The sequence below is a fragment of the Eufriesea mexicana genome, unplaced genomic scaffold, assembly GCF_001483705.2.
Source record: "Eufriesea mexicana isolate 0111107269 unplaced genomic scaffold, ASM148370v2 scaffold1490, whole genome shotgun sequence".
NCBI lineage: Eukaryota > Metazoa > Arthropoda > Insecta > Hymenoptera > Apidae > Eufriesea > Eufriesea mexicana.
In genome coordinates this window covers 198,633-214,094 of record NW_016909592.1, presented here as the reverse complement: position 1 = coordinate 214,094, position 15,462 = coordinate 198,633, and positions in this window count along the sequence as shown.

Genomic DNA, 15,462 nt, shown 5'->3' with positions numbered 1-15,462 from the left:
AGAGCGTGTTGGAGCTGACGCTGGCCGGAATAAATGACGGCAGCGTGGAACGAAGGTGGAAGACGAGCAAAAAGGGCGCGCGGAAGGGCGGAAGAGGGGGAGGGTTCGAGTGGCCGGGAATAAGAGCGTGCCAGTGTGGGAGGACGCAGATTACGAGGCTGTCATTCCTCGTATAAGGCGTGAAAGGAGAAGCGGCTGCACTGATGTAAATTTCGCCATCGGCCTCCGCCGCGTGACAGTCAGTTTCGTTGACAGTCGCACGGTCGGCTGCGTTTGAACCACCCTGTACCCGCGCCTACGATGACAGGTCGTTTAAGCGCGCGCGAAATTTGACTGCGAAACGAGAACAGTTGCAAATCCTGTCTCCTAGAGCTCGTTACTCGAAACTTTTTCGCGAGTACCTTGTTTCTTATCTTGGATGCAGTTTAATGTAATTTTTGCTCCACATTTATATATTGCACATTGTAACGCGGTAACATTTATTTTCCAGTATTAATTGGTTTGCTAATTGCATACAATAATAAAATATAGGAGAAATTAAAATATTTTGATATATATGTATGTATAATAGAAATTTCTCGTATGGAGGTGCAAATGCAGTTTTATTTTATAAAATATATATAAATTATCAAATTTATTACTAATAAGAAATTGTTTGCGACGTATATTTATAAGAAAAGTGAAAAAATTAATAAATTATTGGTTATTATATGAAATTGTAACGTACTTGTGTTAATAGGTACCTATAATTTCCCAAAAATTTATAAATTGTTACATTGATTGTTAATAATATTAATATTGTTAATAACAAATTGTTTATTGCGTAAATTTATAAGAAAAGAGAAAAAATTAATAAATTATTGGCTATTATATGAACTTGTAACGTACTTGTGTTAAAAAGTACCTGTAATTTGCCAAAAGTTTATAAATTATGACACTGGTTGTTAATAACAAATTAATATTGTTAATAACAAATTGTTTACTGCATAAATTTTTAATAAAATTGAAAGAATGTATAAATTATTGGCTATTACAGTCGAAAAGTAGTAATTAATGAAATCGAAAATTCGAATATTCCCGCCGATTTTCGGCCGATCGGGGGCTATATAAAGGGCGACGCGACAGTGTTCGAGTCATTTGTCGATTTACCGTCGAAGGCGACACATCAAAATTTTCTTAATGCGCGGAAGGGTGGGGGGTCCGAAATGAGGTTAGGGTTTACCACCCCACCCCCTTAAACAATCTAATAACAATTTATTTTTTATTTTTCGATATTAATAATATATTTCTTCAATTTTTAATTATTAATTATATTTTCTTTCTTTACATTTTATTTTTTCATTTTTATTCGTTATTATTTGAGGATCTGAATATTTCGTATAATATTCGAATGTTTCATCGTTATGTTGTTTATGTTTCATCAATAGTTTGGTCACTGCCTGAGATTCGATATTGTAAAATTATAATTAACCGCAAACGATCGAAGCAGAAGTATTTGAGGTTATGTTAGTGTACAATCCGTATCTCCTGTTAAATTATTTTTATTAATAATTTATTTCCGATATTATATCGAAAACGATTACAAAATGGTCGTTATTCGAATAACGCATTATTTTCGTGGAACATTTGACATCGAAACCGATTGCAGGATAGTAGATGTCGCTGTCAAGGAACCTCATCATGCAGGAGAAACGATTCATCTCTTGGAAGTACCAACAAACCGTTGCTTTCTAAACTTGCGAACCGTCTGCTTCCATCAGACACAAGGAAATTAAAAGATGCCCACGGCGAGCGGCCAAAAAATACCCAGGGAACATTCCGGAAGTACGAACATAACCTAACTTCTCAAGACACCTCCTCTACCCGATGGTATCAATCCACGTTACGTATACGAAATTATACTTTCGTAAAATTCTGACAAACCAACGATCGATTAATCATGTGGAAGCGAAACTAATGACCGATCAAACGCTTAATTTCCTCGATCCTTAATACGGGGGATTTTCGTATAAAATTCATCCGGTGCCGCAGTCACAACAAATCTCGGATAATTTCTTAAGGGAACGGTTTCCATCGGTCAGAAACAGTACGGTGCAAAGGCAGGCAGCTCGGTGTGAACGCTTTATCATCGTCAGCCGAGATCTCGCCACGCATACGTCTCGTGGCCGCTAGTCGTACGCGGCCTGGTTGACGCGTGACGTGTGCGAGTCGCTGCGCAGCCAATGCAACAAAGTGAGTGTGAAACGCGCAACGATTTGTAAAACATGAGCGTCGCTACGTATTACGGGCCTCCGCGTCATAATACGCTCCGCGGATTAGAGATGAATTCTCATAAGTCAGATTAAGCATTGTTACGTTCCGTTCCACGCCAGGGGGATATATATCGGCTGTCGTCCGGACAAAGTGAGACATTTTCTCGGCAAGGTGCAACGAGTCGAACGCCTCGCTGTTACCATTCCGGCCGATGAACTTTGACACCGCTATGACAGGAACTGGCAAACCGGTGAAAAAGACCGAAACTCTGGCAAAGAATTTTTGTTTTCGCAATTACCAGGAGCGTATGCTTCTCGAAAAGAATTAAGGAATTTCGACGTTCCGCGTGGGGGGTCAACTGGTACACGCGTGGAATGCGAATTCCAACGGCTTGACACGTCGTGGGCAAGGAGAATCGGGATACCTAACCAAACTAGGAAAGAAAAGAAGCTAAAAGGTGAAGGATTATTTATGAAACTCCTCGTGCTCGTGATAACGACGACGTGGAACATTCGATGATGCAAGGAGATGCAATGGAGACAAAGGAAACTCGAGTAACGACATTTCTGGATCATTCCAAACTCAACTGGCATAGATCGATTAATCGGAATCCGCGCATAAAATAAATTTCGGTAATTATGATCCTCGGTGGACCTTGAATATTACTGATATACCACAAATAATCTTCACGTGACCTCAAAATGACCTCGGAGAACAATAATACGACAGATGATGTTTCTATGATCCTGGAATGACCTTGAGTGACTATAGTATGGAACCTAAGTGACCTTCAAGTGACCTTCTAATAACCCCAAGTCCCATTAGCGTGGCCTTGGTAACCAACCCTAAATGACGTTGATCTAAAGTCTAAATGACCTCCAGGAGACCTTCGAACGACCTTGATCGGCGACGACGCTATCACGATGACCTTGGAGCGACCTTGAACGGCGATGACATGATCGCGATGACCTCGAAGCGACCTTCCCGAGTCCTACTAATGCGACCTCCGTAACCCCAAGTGACTCTGAATATCGCGAAGATTCCCGATCCTTCGCGATTTGACACGATCTTCAGTTTCGTATTTGACATCGACTGATGCGAAATTGATTTTTCTACTCAACAACCTTGCCGACGAGAACACTTCCCATTACTGGATAACGGAAACGTCTTGTTTATTCGTGATGTAACCAGTTCTTGAACGCAGCAGATGTTGTACAGCGAGATATGTATCTCCGTATCATACCGACCGAAGCACTCCCTAGGATCTCGCTAACCGATGACGATCCATCACGTCGAATGACCTCGTGTGACACACCTACGAGCAAGGATGTGTAAGACTGCTCGTAAAGTGCTCAGCTGAAGTTTAACCTGCAACCCTGGTAGCTCCGATTCATCAAAATTCCTTCATTCCCAACGAATACCTGTTCATGGTTAGCCTCTTTGGCACGATGCACCAATATAGTGGCTTTCGGATGCCATCTTTCCGAACGAGGAGCCATTACAGTGGCTCACTCTAGTGGCTCAATAGCTCACCGTTTGAATCAAATGATCGTTTCCATATATTTCGTTTCACACCTTTCCTTGCCTTCGCGAGATTTTATAACAGTGTTGACACTATGCAGACTGAACATAGTCTCTGTTTTTGATACGTCAGTGTCAGGTATGCAGTGCTGTGTCATTTACGGAGAAACAGTCCCGCGTAAAATTCAAACGTGCCTAAGAGGTTAAAGAAGAAATGAGATCGTGGTCCCCATAAGCAATACCTCATGCTACTATCCGAAGGCACTCTGACGGAGCGAACCAGTCTTCTTGAAAAGACTCTAACCTCTCCTCATCTGTGAACTTCATTAATACCTTCTCCTCCGCCATTCACGGCCAAAATCCCGAGGATTGCCGAGCGTTGATTAAAGGGTGAACGTTAAGAGTTTTCCCTGTTAGATGGCACGCAGAAGACGCTCGGTCCCCGGCGTGTTTGCTCAAACGTTTAGCTCGGTTGTCCCCGGAATCGTCGCCCAGAAACCACGGGGCCTTGGCTCGCCGCCACCGCAATTAGCACCTGCGCGGTCGTTAACGTGTCTCGAGCTCCCGGGCTTTGCCTTTTTCGGCCGCGTTTCTTCTCTGCCGATCCTCTCTTACGGCAGCTTTTTCTCCGAACGTGCCGCGCCGCCGAAAAACCTTTCATTGTTGCGCGCTGTTTGATCGAACCGGTAGCTGTCCCGCGCAGCGCTAAACGAATCTCTGTTTGCCCACGGTGTCTCCTACGGACTCATTATGCGGCCAGCTTTTCCAGCCACCCTCGTCGTGCCTCGCTGTTATCTGTCGTTCATTATCGGGATCGCTGGCCGATGTTTGCGCGAGTAATCTTCTCTGGCGTCAACGGGCACCGCAGGCCTCGTCTATGGGCGACTTAGGGGTCCCTGGGTCTGTCGGGTAATTTGGTAGGTTTCCGTGGCGAGTCCCTTTTTCTTCTTTTCCGCATTTCGGTTAGTTTCTCGCTTTCATTAGCCTTTTATTAGGCCTCCATTAGCATGGCGCGGCTGAGGAATGAGGAAGAATGGAGGTTTCTCATCGCGCATGCTCACGGTTATTACGGAGTTGCAGCTCCGTGCCACCAGATGTCTCGCGTGAGTAACGAGCGATAATAAGCGGCAAACCGATTCTTCGATGATTTCAACTTTGGAAGATGATTAACCATTTATTTTAATTTCTTATTAAGTTCATATTTGGATTTTAACTCTAAAAGTCTTAAAGTCGCTAACTTTTATCAGTATCGTACGAAGAATACACAAGTACCCCGTTGCATAGTATACAATAATTCTTGTTCTGATATAAAAATCAATCTCTGTTATAAATACAAAAATGTCTACAAGTATGTGTTATCACTACAACGCGGATCTTCAAACGCTCCTGCAACATAGATGGCAGCACTTGAAACATGAATTACAATATACGTAATCCTCAGATGGCAGCACTTGAGACGTTTGAATCACGATATTTACAATCCTCAATTCTACAATATGCGAATCCTTAGCAGCTAAAACCTATTGTAACCTAACTTAGTCACTCACAATGCGGGGTACACGTACCCCCAACAGTATGATTACCCCCCCGGAGCTTTTGGGTGCGGCACGAAATTTCGGAATACGCAATTTCACGTGCGTAATCCGTCTAATCGTCGTGGAACCATTATTAACTTGCAACTAGAACCCGAACCAGATTAGTGTACACCAGTCACACGCGTGCACAGTTCCGGGAAGCATGTGGAGCTCGAGATACCGGGAACGGGAGATGAGGAGCGGAGTAATTCGTGGAAGAAGTTTTAATAACTACAATTTCGGTAACACCCAATAACGATGCCATTGGCCTAAACATAAACCAAAGGAACATTCTGAAAATGTAACTTTATGCCCCAACACTTTCTCCATCTTGCCCCCGCGAAAGAGAGCAATCCACGGGCGCGTAAACGTTAAGCCTTTCAATTACGCTTGGAAAAAAGCGCAAGAAAAAGTAAAACCAGCAAAAAACGATGGGGAGGAGAAGGAGAGGCAAAAATTCTGCCGCCACGAAAAGCGCATGCACGAAACGAGCATGCAAACGAGAATCGCGGCGGATGCCCGGGCCGGGACAGGGCGAGAGAGAAGGGCGAACGCAATGCAACGAAACGGCCCGTTCCGCGGCCGGAATTATCTTAATTACCAAATTAACGGCGGTTGGTCGTTTTTTATCGGCCAATTCCCCGGCGGACGAGTTTGAAACACGGGCAATAGCTGCTCGGAGCCGCGTCGTACACACGAACAGGGGGCAGGGTGGTTTTCGGGCCGGGGCAGAAAATGCAACCACGTTCTTAATTTCTTATTGTGTATTAACATGCCACACGTGTGATCACGCGATGCAGTATCGCGGCTCGGTTTCCAGTTTTTGTTTTTCCTCCCTGCACGTCGCGCGGCCCTCGCCGTGGCCGACTCCGCCACCATCCCACGGAAGGACCCCGTGACGTGTGGGAGACGGCAGCTGTGCATTCCAGATAATGCGATCCCGCGTGCACCGTGCCCTGCTCGCGATGCTCGCATTACGCCTGGTCACGTTATCGATAAGCTCAGGCGTGCAGGTCCCCGTACGCGATCGTGTTTCCGCTCTTTTTCCCGAGAGAGTCTCCCGTTTCGAGAGCTCTTTGCATCCTTGCCACTCTATAATCTCGCGCTCAGCACGATGCAGCGGCCGAAGTAACTGAGATGGAACTGAGGGATAACTAAGGAATGACCGAGTAACTAGCTGGTAACTGAAAAGTAAAACTAGCGAGTACAAGTCTCTAAATGTTCCTAGATATATTGATATCTTCAAAAGTCTCTAGACATCTGTAGATGTCCCTAGATGTCCCTAGATATCTCTTAATATTCTTAGTCGCCCCTAAATATCCCTAGATGTCCCTATATGTCCCTACATTTCTCTAGATGCTTGTAAAAGTCTCTGAGTGTCTGTAAATGTCTCTAGATATCTCTAAATATTCTTAGACGTCCCTAAATGTCCCTAGATATCCTTAAATGTCCCTAGACGTCCCTAGATGACTGTAGATGCCTGTAAAAGTTTCTAGGTGCTTGTAAAAGTCTCTAGGTATCTGTAAATGTTTCTAGACGTCTCTAGATGTCTTTAGAAGTCTCTGGGTGCCTGTAAAAGTCTCTAGCTGTCCGTAGATGTACCTAGATGTCTGCGAAAGTCCCTACATGTTTGTAGAAGTCTCTAGATGTCAATAGATGTCACTAAATGTCCACGGTAAAACGACCATAATCCATCAGAGTCTATTACCTAGCTAGCAAATAAAATTTCAATTAACACCAGAATTACCAAACCTGTCAAAATGGCGGATTCCAAATTTGTTTGTTTTAAGGCTATTATAAACACGGAATTATTTTTTATGGTCCCCATTATATCGTCGCGCAATCTTCGTTATTATTATCTCAATATACCGCATGTCCAGTCTGTATAAGTAAGTCCAGTGTTAACTAATCATCGAGGGGACTTCCGGGACCGTTCTCCGAACAATCGTGCCGCGCATGCGCGACGAGGGAAGAGCTAACACGGGCGACGCAAACACGCCTTCGTCCCTCTAATAAAGCGTGTTTATTAATTATCATTAAATGATCGCGCCGTTGAATGATTGCGTCTATTAATCAGGCATTAATCCGCGCGAGGGCAGCGCGTTCGCCCGTTCGTTCCTCCGTCGAATTAAGGGGAAGCCCCCATCGACGAAGGCGAGCCGCGCGCCACGAGAGCCGCGTCCGAGGCCGTTACGTGTGATTTTAACTTAATTAATCTTCCGCTTAATGACCGGCCACGTAACCGGCCAACGAAAGAGATAAACGGTTAACCATACATTCGCCCGGCCAGAAATAGTAGCGATACCATCAATAAAAGCTGCACACGACGCCTCGGCGTCCATGTTTATGGATAGAAAGCGAGAGCTTAACAAAGAAGTCATTGCGCGACTTCGTTTGCAATTTAATGGAACGCTCGTTACGACCTTACATAATAAACATTATGCCGTTGTAATAGTGTTCAGCCAAGAACAAAGGGGGCAAGTGGATGGACGATGCTTCTTTCGAAAATTCTCATTTTTAACTGGGGCCTGTTAGTCGCGATTATTATAATGAGTTTGTAGAAAAAGACTCCGCAACAATGACTCTTCTCATTCGTGTTTAGTTAATTTGCATAATTTTTTGAACATAGAAAATTTACATTCTAGGGAATTTTTTCTGGTAAATGAGTCACTCGTGGGTTCTGTAACTTAATTAACGAATGAAATAAAATTTTTCTTTTCGTGATTTTCGTTGGCTATGGCGAGACTGGGTCTAGATCGAGGTTAGCAATTTTAGAATTACTCTTCTAGTAGATTTTTAGGTAATTAGGATCCAGATAATTGGTGTCATGGAGATAATAAAATAATATCCTGGTGTTTTTGTCAATCCGTTAATTAGAGACGAGACGAACTATTCAGTAATTTCTCGCTTTCTATCACTTTATTACATTTCCAATTACTGTAATTAGGATCGCATCCAATAAATCCAACTATAAGGAATTCTTTCCTAGAAATCTTTAATACTGCAGTGGCTACCGGTAGTTAACCTATCTGGTTAACAGGTGTCACTCAACGTCACCCAATAGTCGTAGCAACATAACACACGCACAGTCTGTGACAAAAATTTTAATTTCCGATACACACTGAAATTTATTTCTCCATTTTCAATTACCATTTTAAATTCGATACTTCACTCATCGTTCCTTGCACTGTGTATAATTATAATTCTCGTACTTGGGTTATGGCGATACTATAACATAGTGAATATCATAGTGATCGTGTTTTGATACAGTGTTGCTATATAGTGTTAGTGATATAGTGTTACAATTTCGTGTGTTCGATGTGGGTTTGTTTATTGTGCAGGGTAGAAGAATTATTTTCGTGTCCGACTGTACAGGGCAGGGGAATAACAGCAGATATAGGGGTTTAAGAAATACTGAATAGACGGCGAAAATGAAGATACCAGGATTTCACGAAATACATATAGAGAATCCGGTAGTCGAGTTTACGAAACAGAACAGCGGGGTGTTTTCTTCGGCTCATTCTCCATTTTTCCAGGTGGCAGACCGCGGGCGCAAACGACAAAAGGAACCACCCGCCGGCGGCATGAATATTCAACCGGAGTTTTGCATTTATTAAAACAACACAGGGAAGCAGAGTTTTATTCATGCCGTTCGCATAATTGCCCCCGTATATCTGAATACATTTCTATATTTTTCGTACCCCCGTGGATATACTATGGACGTCTTCGAGAAGGAGGCGCGCATTCAAGTTTCGTATAACCTAACTCGTTGAGGTTATGTTTCTCGTTCGCTTTTAATTTCTTTTTATCACAGATATCTGCGAGTCAGCCTAGAAAGGGAATTATGAATAAATTTAAACCCGCTGCAATTAAACCAATAAAAATATTTTTCTGCAAATTAACAATAAATAAGCAATTTCAATATTTTATTTCAACGAACGTGTAATGATATTTTATTATTTATGAAATAATTTGGTGTAATTAAATAACAATATATTTATAGTTTACAATATGAAAACTGTATTAATATTATTTATTATATATTTATAGCATTGCGATGCTATGAAATGTATTATTTATGGTTTATTGTATAAATATATTGCGATATTAAAATACGACAAGTGTGTTAACTAATCATCGAGGGGACTTCCGGGACCGTTCTCCGAACAATCGTGCCGCGCATGCGCGACGAGGGAAGAGCTAACACGGGCGACGCAAACACGCCTTCGTCCCTCTAATAAAGCGTGTTTATTAATTATCATTAAATGATCGCGCCGTTGAATGATTGCGTCTATTAATCAGGCATTAATCCGCGCGAGGGCAGCGCGTTCGCCCGTTCGTTCCTCCGTCGAATTAAGGGGAAGCCCCCATCGACGAAGGCGAGCCGCGCGCCACGAGAGCCGCGTCCGAGGCCGTTACGTGTGATTTTAACTTAATTAATCTTCCGCTTAATGACCGGCCACGTAACCGGCCAACGAAAGAGATAAACGGTTAACCATACATTCGCCCGGCCAGAAATAGTAGCGATACCATCAATAAAAGCTGCACACGACGCCTCGGCGTCCATGTTTATGGATAGAAAGCGAGAGCTTAACAAAGAAGTCATTGCGCGACTTCGTTTGCAATTTAATGGAACGCTCGTTACGACCTTACATAATAAACATTATGCCGTTGTAATAGTGTTCAGCCAAGAACAAAGGGGGCAAGTGGATGGACGATGCTTCTTTCGAAAATTCTCATTTTTAACTGGGGCCTGTTAGTCGCGATTATTATAATGAGTTTGTAGAAAAAGACTCCGCAACAATGACTCTTCTCATTCGTGTTTAGTTAATTTGCATAATTTTTTGAACATAGAAAATTTACATTCTAGGGAATTTTTTCTGGTAAATGAGTCACTCGTGGGTTCTGTAACTTAATTAACGAATGAAATAAAATTTTTCTTTTCGTGATTTTCGTTGGCTATGGCGAGACTGGGTCTAGATCGAGGTTAGCAATTTTAGAATTACTCTTCTAGTAGATTTTTAGGTAATTAGGATCCAGATAATTGGTGTCATGGAGATAATAAAATAATATCCTGGTGTTTTTGTCAATCCGTTAATTAGAGACGAGACGAACTATTCAGTAATTTCTCGCTTTCTATCACTTTATTACATTTCCAATTACTGTAATTAGGATCGCATCCAATAAATCCAACTATAAGGAATTCTTTCCTAGAAATCTTTAATACTGCAGTGGCTACCGGTAGTTAACCTATCTGGTTAACAGGTGTCACTCAACGTCACCCAATAGTCGTAGCAACATAACACACGCACAGTCTGTGACAAAAATTTTAATTTCCGATACACACTGAAATTTATTTCTCCATTTTCAATTACCATTTTAAATTCGATACTTCACTCATCGTTCCTTGCACTGTGTATAATTATAATTCTCGTACTTGGGTTATGGTGATACTATAACATAGTGAATATCATAGTGATCGTGTTTTGATACAGTGTTGCTATACAGTGTTAGTGATATAGTGTTACAATTTCGTGTGTTCGATGTGGGTTTGTTTATTGTGCAGGGTAGAAGAATTATTTTCGTGTCCGACTGTACAGGGCAGGGGAATAACAGCAGATATAGGGGTTTAAGAAATACTGAATAGACGGCGAAAATGAAGATACCAGGATTTCACGAAATACATATAGAGAATCCGGTAGTCGAGTTTACGAAACAGAACAGCGGGGTGTTTTCTTCGGCTCATTCTCCATTTTTCCAGGTGGCAGACCGCGGGCGCAAACGACAAAAGGAACCACCCGCCGGCGGCATGAATATTCAACCGGAGTTTTGCATTTATTAAAACAACACAGGGAAGCAGAGTTTTATTCATGCCGTTCGCATAATTGCCCCCGTATATCTGAATACATTTCTATATTTTTCGTACCCCCGTGGATATACTATGGACGTCTTCGAGAAGGAGGCGCGCATTCAAGTTTCGTATAACCTAACTCGTTGAGGTTATGTTTCTCGTTCGCTTTTAATTTCTTTTTATCACAGATATCTGCGAGTCAGCCTAGAAAGGGAATTATGAATAAATTTAAACCCGCTGCAATTAAACCAATAAAAATATTTTTCTGCAAATTAACAATAAATAAGCAATTTCAATATTTTATTTCAACGAACGTGTAATGATATTTTATTATTTATGAAATAATTTGGTGTAATTAAATAACAATATATTTATAGTTTACAATATGAAAACTGTATTAATATTATTTATTATATATTTATAGCATTGCGATGCTATGAAATGTATTATTTATGGTTTATTGTATAAATATATTGCGATATTAAAATACGACAAGTGTAGGTATAATTTTTCAATGAAGGATAAATAAATTAATAGCGACGATAAATAAATAGATAAATAATATCGTAAATAATAATTTTCCAAAAGATATTGTTATTGGGAATGGGTTATTTAAAGATCCTAAATAAACAATAGGTTAATAAAAAATGTTGAGTATTCCATAAATAATTAATTCTTAGAATACCTTGCATGAATACCATTACACGTGAGATGACTCAAAAGCATCGATTCGTGAAAGAAAAATTATACGGTTCCATTTAAGAAGAAAAAGTGTAATTGCATTTCCTAGATGCATCGCTGCATTCAAAAAGAAAACGAGGCTCCAGAAAAGCATTCGACTTTCTCCTTTATCTCCTCTGAATATTATTAACCGCATAAAAGATGTAGCCCCTGCTACCTGCGTGATTGTAATTCAGATAGTCGGTGTTCTCTTGAAATTACGACGAATATTATTATAAAGGGAGTGCAATAAAGCGGTACAGCTTTTATGTTTGCGAATGTCTTCAGTGGAAGAGGGTTTTCGACGCGCTGAGAAGAGATTGACGCTGGTTGATCTCGTTGAAGGCTTTAAGCACCTGCTATCTTCCTGTTATCGGGCTGGATCTTAATAAAGGAAATTATAGTGTCAGCGAAGGCTGTAATTATTTCATTTCTACGACCGCTCGCAGCGAGTAAAATCGATATCGGTAGCGTGGATCTAGCGTAAAAGTCTCGACCAAGTTTATGCGCTATGGGTGTTACCAGACCTATCAAAACAAAGTATTACATTCGGCCAACGTCACATCTCAGATCGGAAACCTAGGACGTAAGGTTAAGTCGACGTAGAATTCGAATATTATTAGTATACAATTTAATTATTATAAAATTTCTAATTGAAAATGTTTTTATTTCATTATTATAAAATTTATGATCTCCTCGTATAAAATATTATTATTACAGAATTTTTAATTTCATTGTTATAGAAATAAAAATATTATCATGAAAATTAGAATATTACTACGATATTATAGAAGTTAAAATTTCATTATTGTAAAATTTAAGATATTTTTATATAAAATTGGAAATATTATTATTACAAATTTTTTAATTTCATTATTATATAATTAAAAATATTATTATCGCGAAATTTAGAATCTCACTATTACAGAAATTAAAATTTCATTATTATAAAATTGAACATCTCTTTAGCTGAAATTAAAAATATTATTATCATGAAATTTAGAATATTACTATTACAGACATTAAAATTTCATTATTATAAAATTGAACATCTCTTTAGCTAAAATTAAAAATATTATTATCATGAAATTTGGAATATTGCTGTTACAGAAATAAAAATTTCATTATTACAAAATTTAAGATCCCTTTATCTAAAATTAAAAATATTATTATTGCCAAATTTTTAATTTCATTATTATAAAATTTAAGATCTCTACCTAAACTTTAATTTATATAAATTTAAAACTTTCATTATTATAAAATTTAGAATCTCACTATTACAGTAATCTCACTATTAATATAAAATTTCATTATTATAAAATTTAGAAATTGTGTATGTTATTACCACTATCAGTGAAATGAAAATTTTCGCATCTTCAGACACTATTAAGCAAGCCGACAATTCTAAGTAATTGCTAAAATAGTAGTGAATAGTTAAATTAAACGGGAAGAGATACGAAACGAAACTGTACAATAGAAAATTTAATTATATTTTCTGTATCGAACGTGTAACCCTACACACAAAAATATGATAGCCAGTTCAGTTCATACTTTCTTCTAAGCACTTCTTGATTAATTTTCGCGATAACTTGAGCTATGCATCCTTGCAAGTCCTCTAAGGTTTTTGATTATCCTGTACCAAATAATAATCCTAACAGCTACGTCATCAAGTATTTCCTCTTTCGACAAGACGAAAGTACCAAAAAGTAATTTGAACCTCCAATACAAAAATAAAAATTCCTAACAAAGTTCAGAATATCTAAAAAATATTTATAATACACGAATTTATATTTTTCCATTTATTCATTTATATATCGTTCGAATGACTATGCGGACTTACTCCCGTGTCGAAGCACCTTCAGACCTAGACATCAGGCCTAGAATTCCGTTTATTGCCGACGAATCAGAACCCAAGCACCGTTCCAAGGAATTTCCCACAGAAACAGAAATAAAACTTCACGTGGAACGAAATCAAGGATCACTGACCACACTAAACCGCTCACGATTTCCATACCGCGAATGCCTACAGCCTTATCTAAATGAACCTGCGGCATTCCCGAGCCTCTGTGCAACGAGTATATTATCACCGAAACTCCGAAAAACTGGAAAACGAAAAGAGAAAGAGGGAAAATGGAAGAAAACGTAGTCGGTATCCCATAAATCGGTCACAGATTGGATCAATGGCGTGCACGGTCTCGAAAACGATCTCATCTCATCGCGAAGAAAGTGGGGAAAAGGAAAGGAAGGAAGAGGATCAGTGAACGTTCGAGCAGAAACGATTGAAACAGAGGCAAAAGGGGGAAAACGGGACTGGAGAAATAATCCGCGGCCATAATCGCTCGCGTGACACAGCTATGGGATATACGGCCCTGTATACCGCGCGTATGCGCATGCGTGTGTGCACGGAAATCGGTATTACGATATTACGACTCGAGATCTCGATCCCGATCTATGGGCATTTGTTTCATTCCCACTGGCTGAAAATTGTTGCAGAAATCGACGACCCGTGGATAGATTTTACAGGTCTGGTCGCATATAGCGTCAGGAGAGTGTGCATTCGCTGTTTCGAGCTGGATAATAGTGTTGTTTCAGTTATGGGGAAATTTGGTTGCTACAGATGATCGTTAAGATCGAAAAGATAGACGTGGTGTGGTATGATTTCGAATTTCACGATTTCGAATTTTCTTTTTGGAGCATTTGTAATGCAGCTGTGAAGCTTGCCTTGGTATCTCAGTTTAGGTTAGGTTAGGTTTCAATAAAATTCTTTTTGTAGATTTAATATTATTAGGCATAATAATAGGCTTGTCCAGTGAGTTAGGTTTTCAGACACTTATGCTCGTGATATAAACAAAACTAAAATATCTTTATTAACACTGAATATAGAGCGTCAGATTTATAAATATGAAGATTATAGTATAATATAGTTTGTATAATTAACATAAATCATAATACAATATTTTATAAAATATTTTTAATAGCAATGAAATGACTTATATATTCTCATTAAAAAATCCCTAAAAAGGGCCTGACTTATTTATGCATCACCACTATATAAAATTGGACACCCTGTATGTGGTAAGCCTATCAGTGATATAATCTCTGCTATGCAGCAATATTAAATTCGAATACCATTTCTTCATAAATCATGACACAATTTCTGTAATATTTTATAAATAATAATTACTTGATAAAATTATCTAAAGGAAGCCGTAAGATAGTACAGGACCTTTCTTCGACTCGTATTAAAAATATTTTTAATTTCTTCATCAACTAACGAATACTTTTCATTTACAGATTGAAATCGGACACCCTGTATATACTCAGTCGTTGCCGCGCAGCACTATCGACTATTGGTAATTTATTAACCTCAAGACGGAGTAATTAAAAGTGAGTAAAATGAACTTTTTAATCAGTCGAATATTACGTGAATCGAACATAACAAGATTCATACCGACACACTGCGTAAGAACCTTAAGAACACCATAACCTCTCTCGCTTCTCCAACCCTTTGCATCGAGCGAGCACCTCATCCCTTCACTTCCT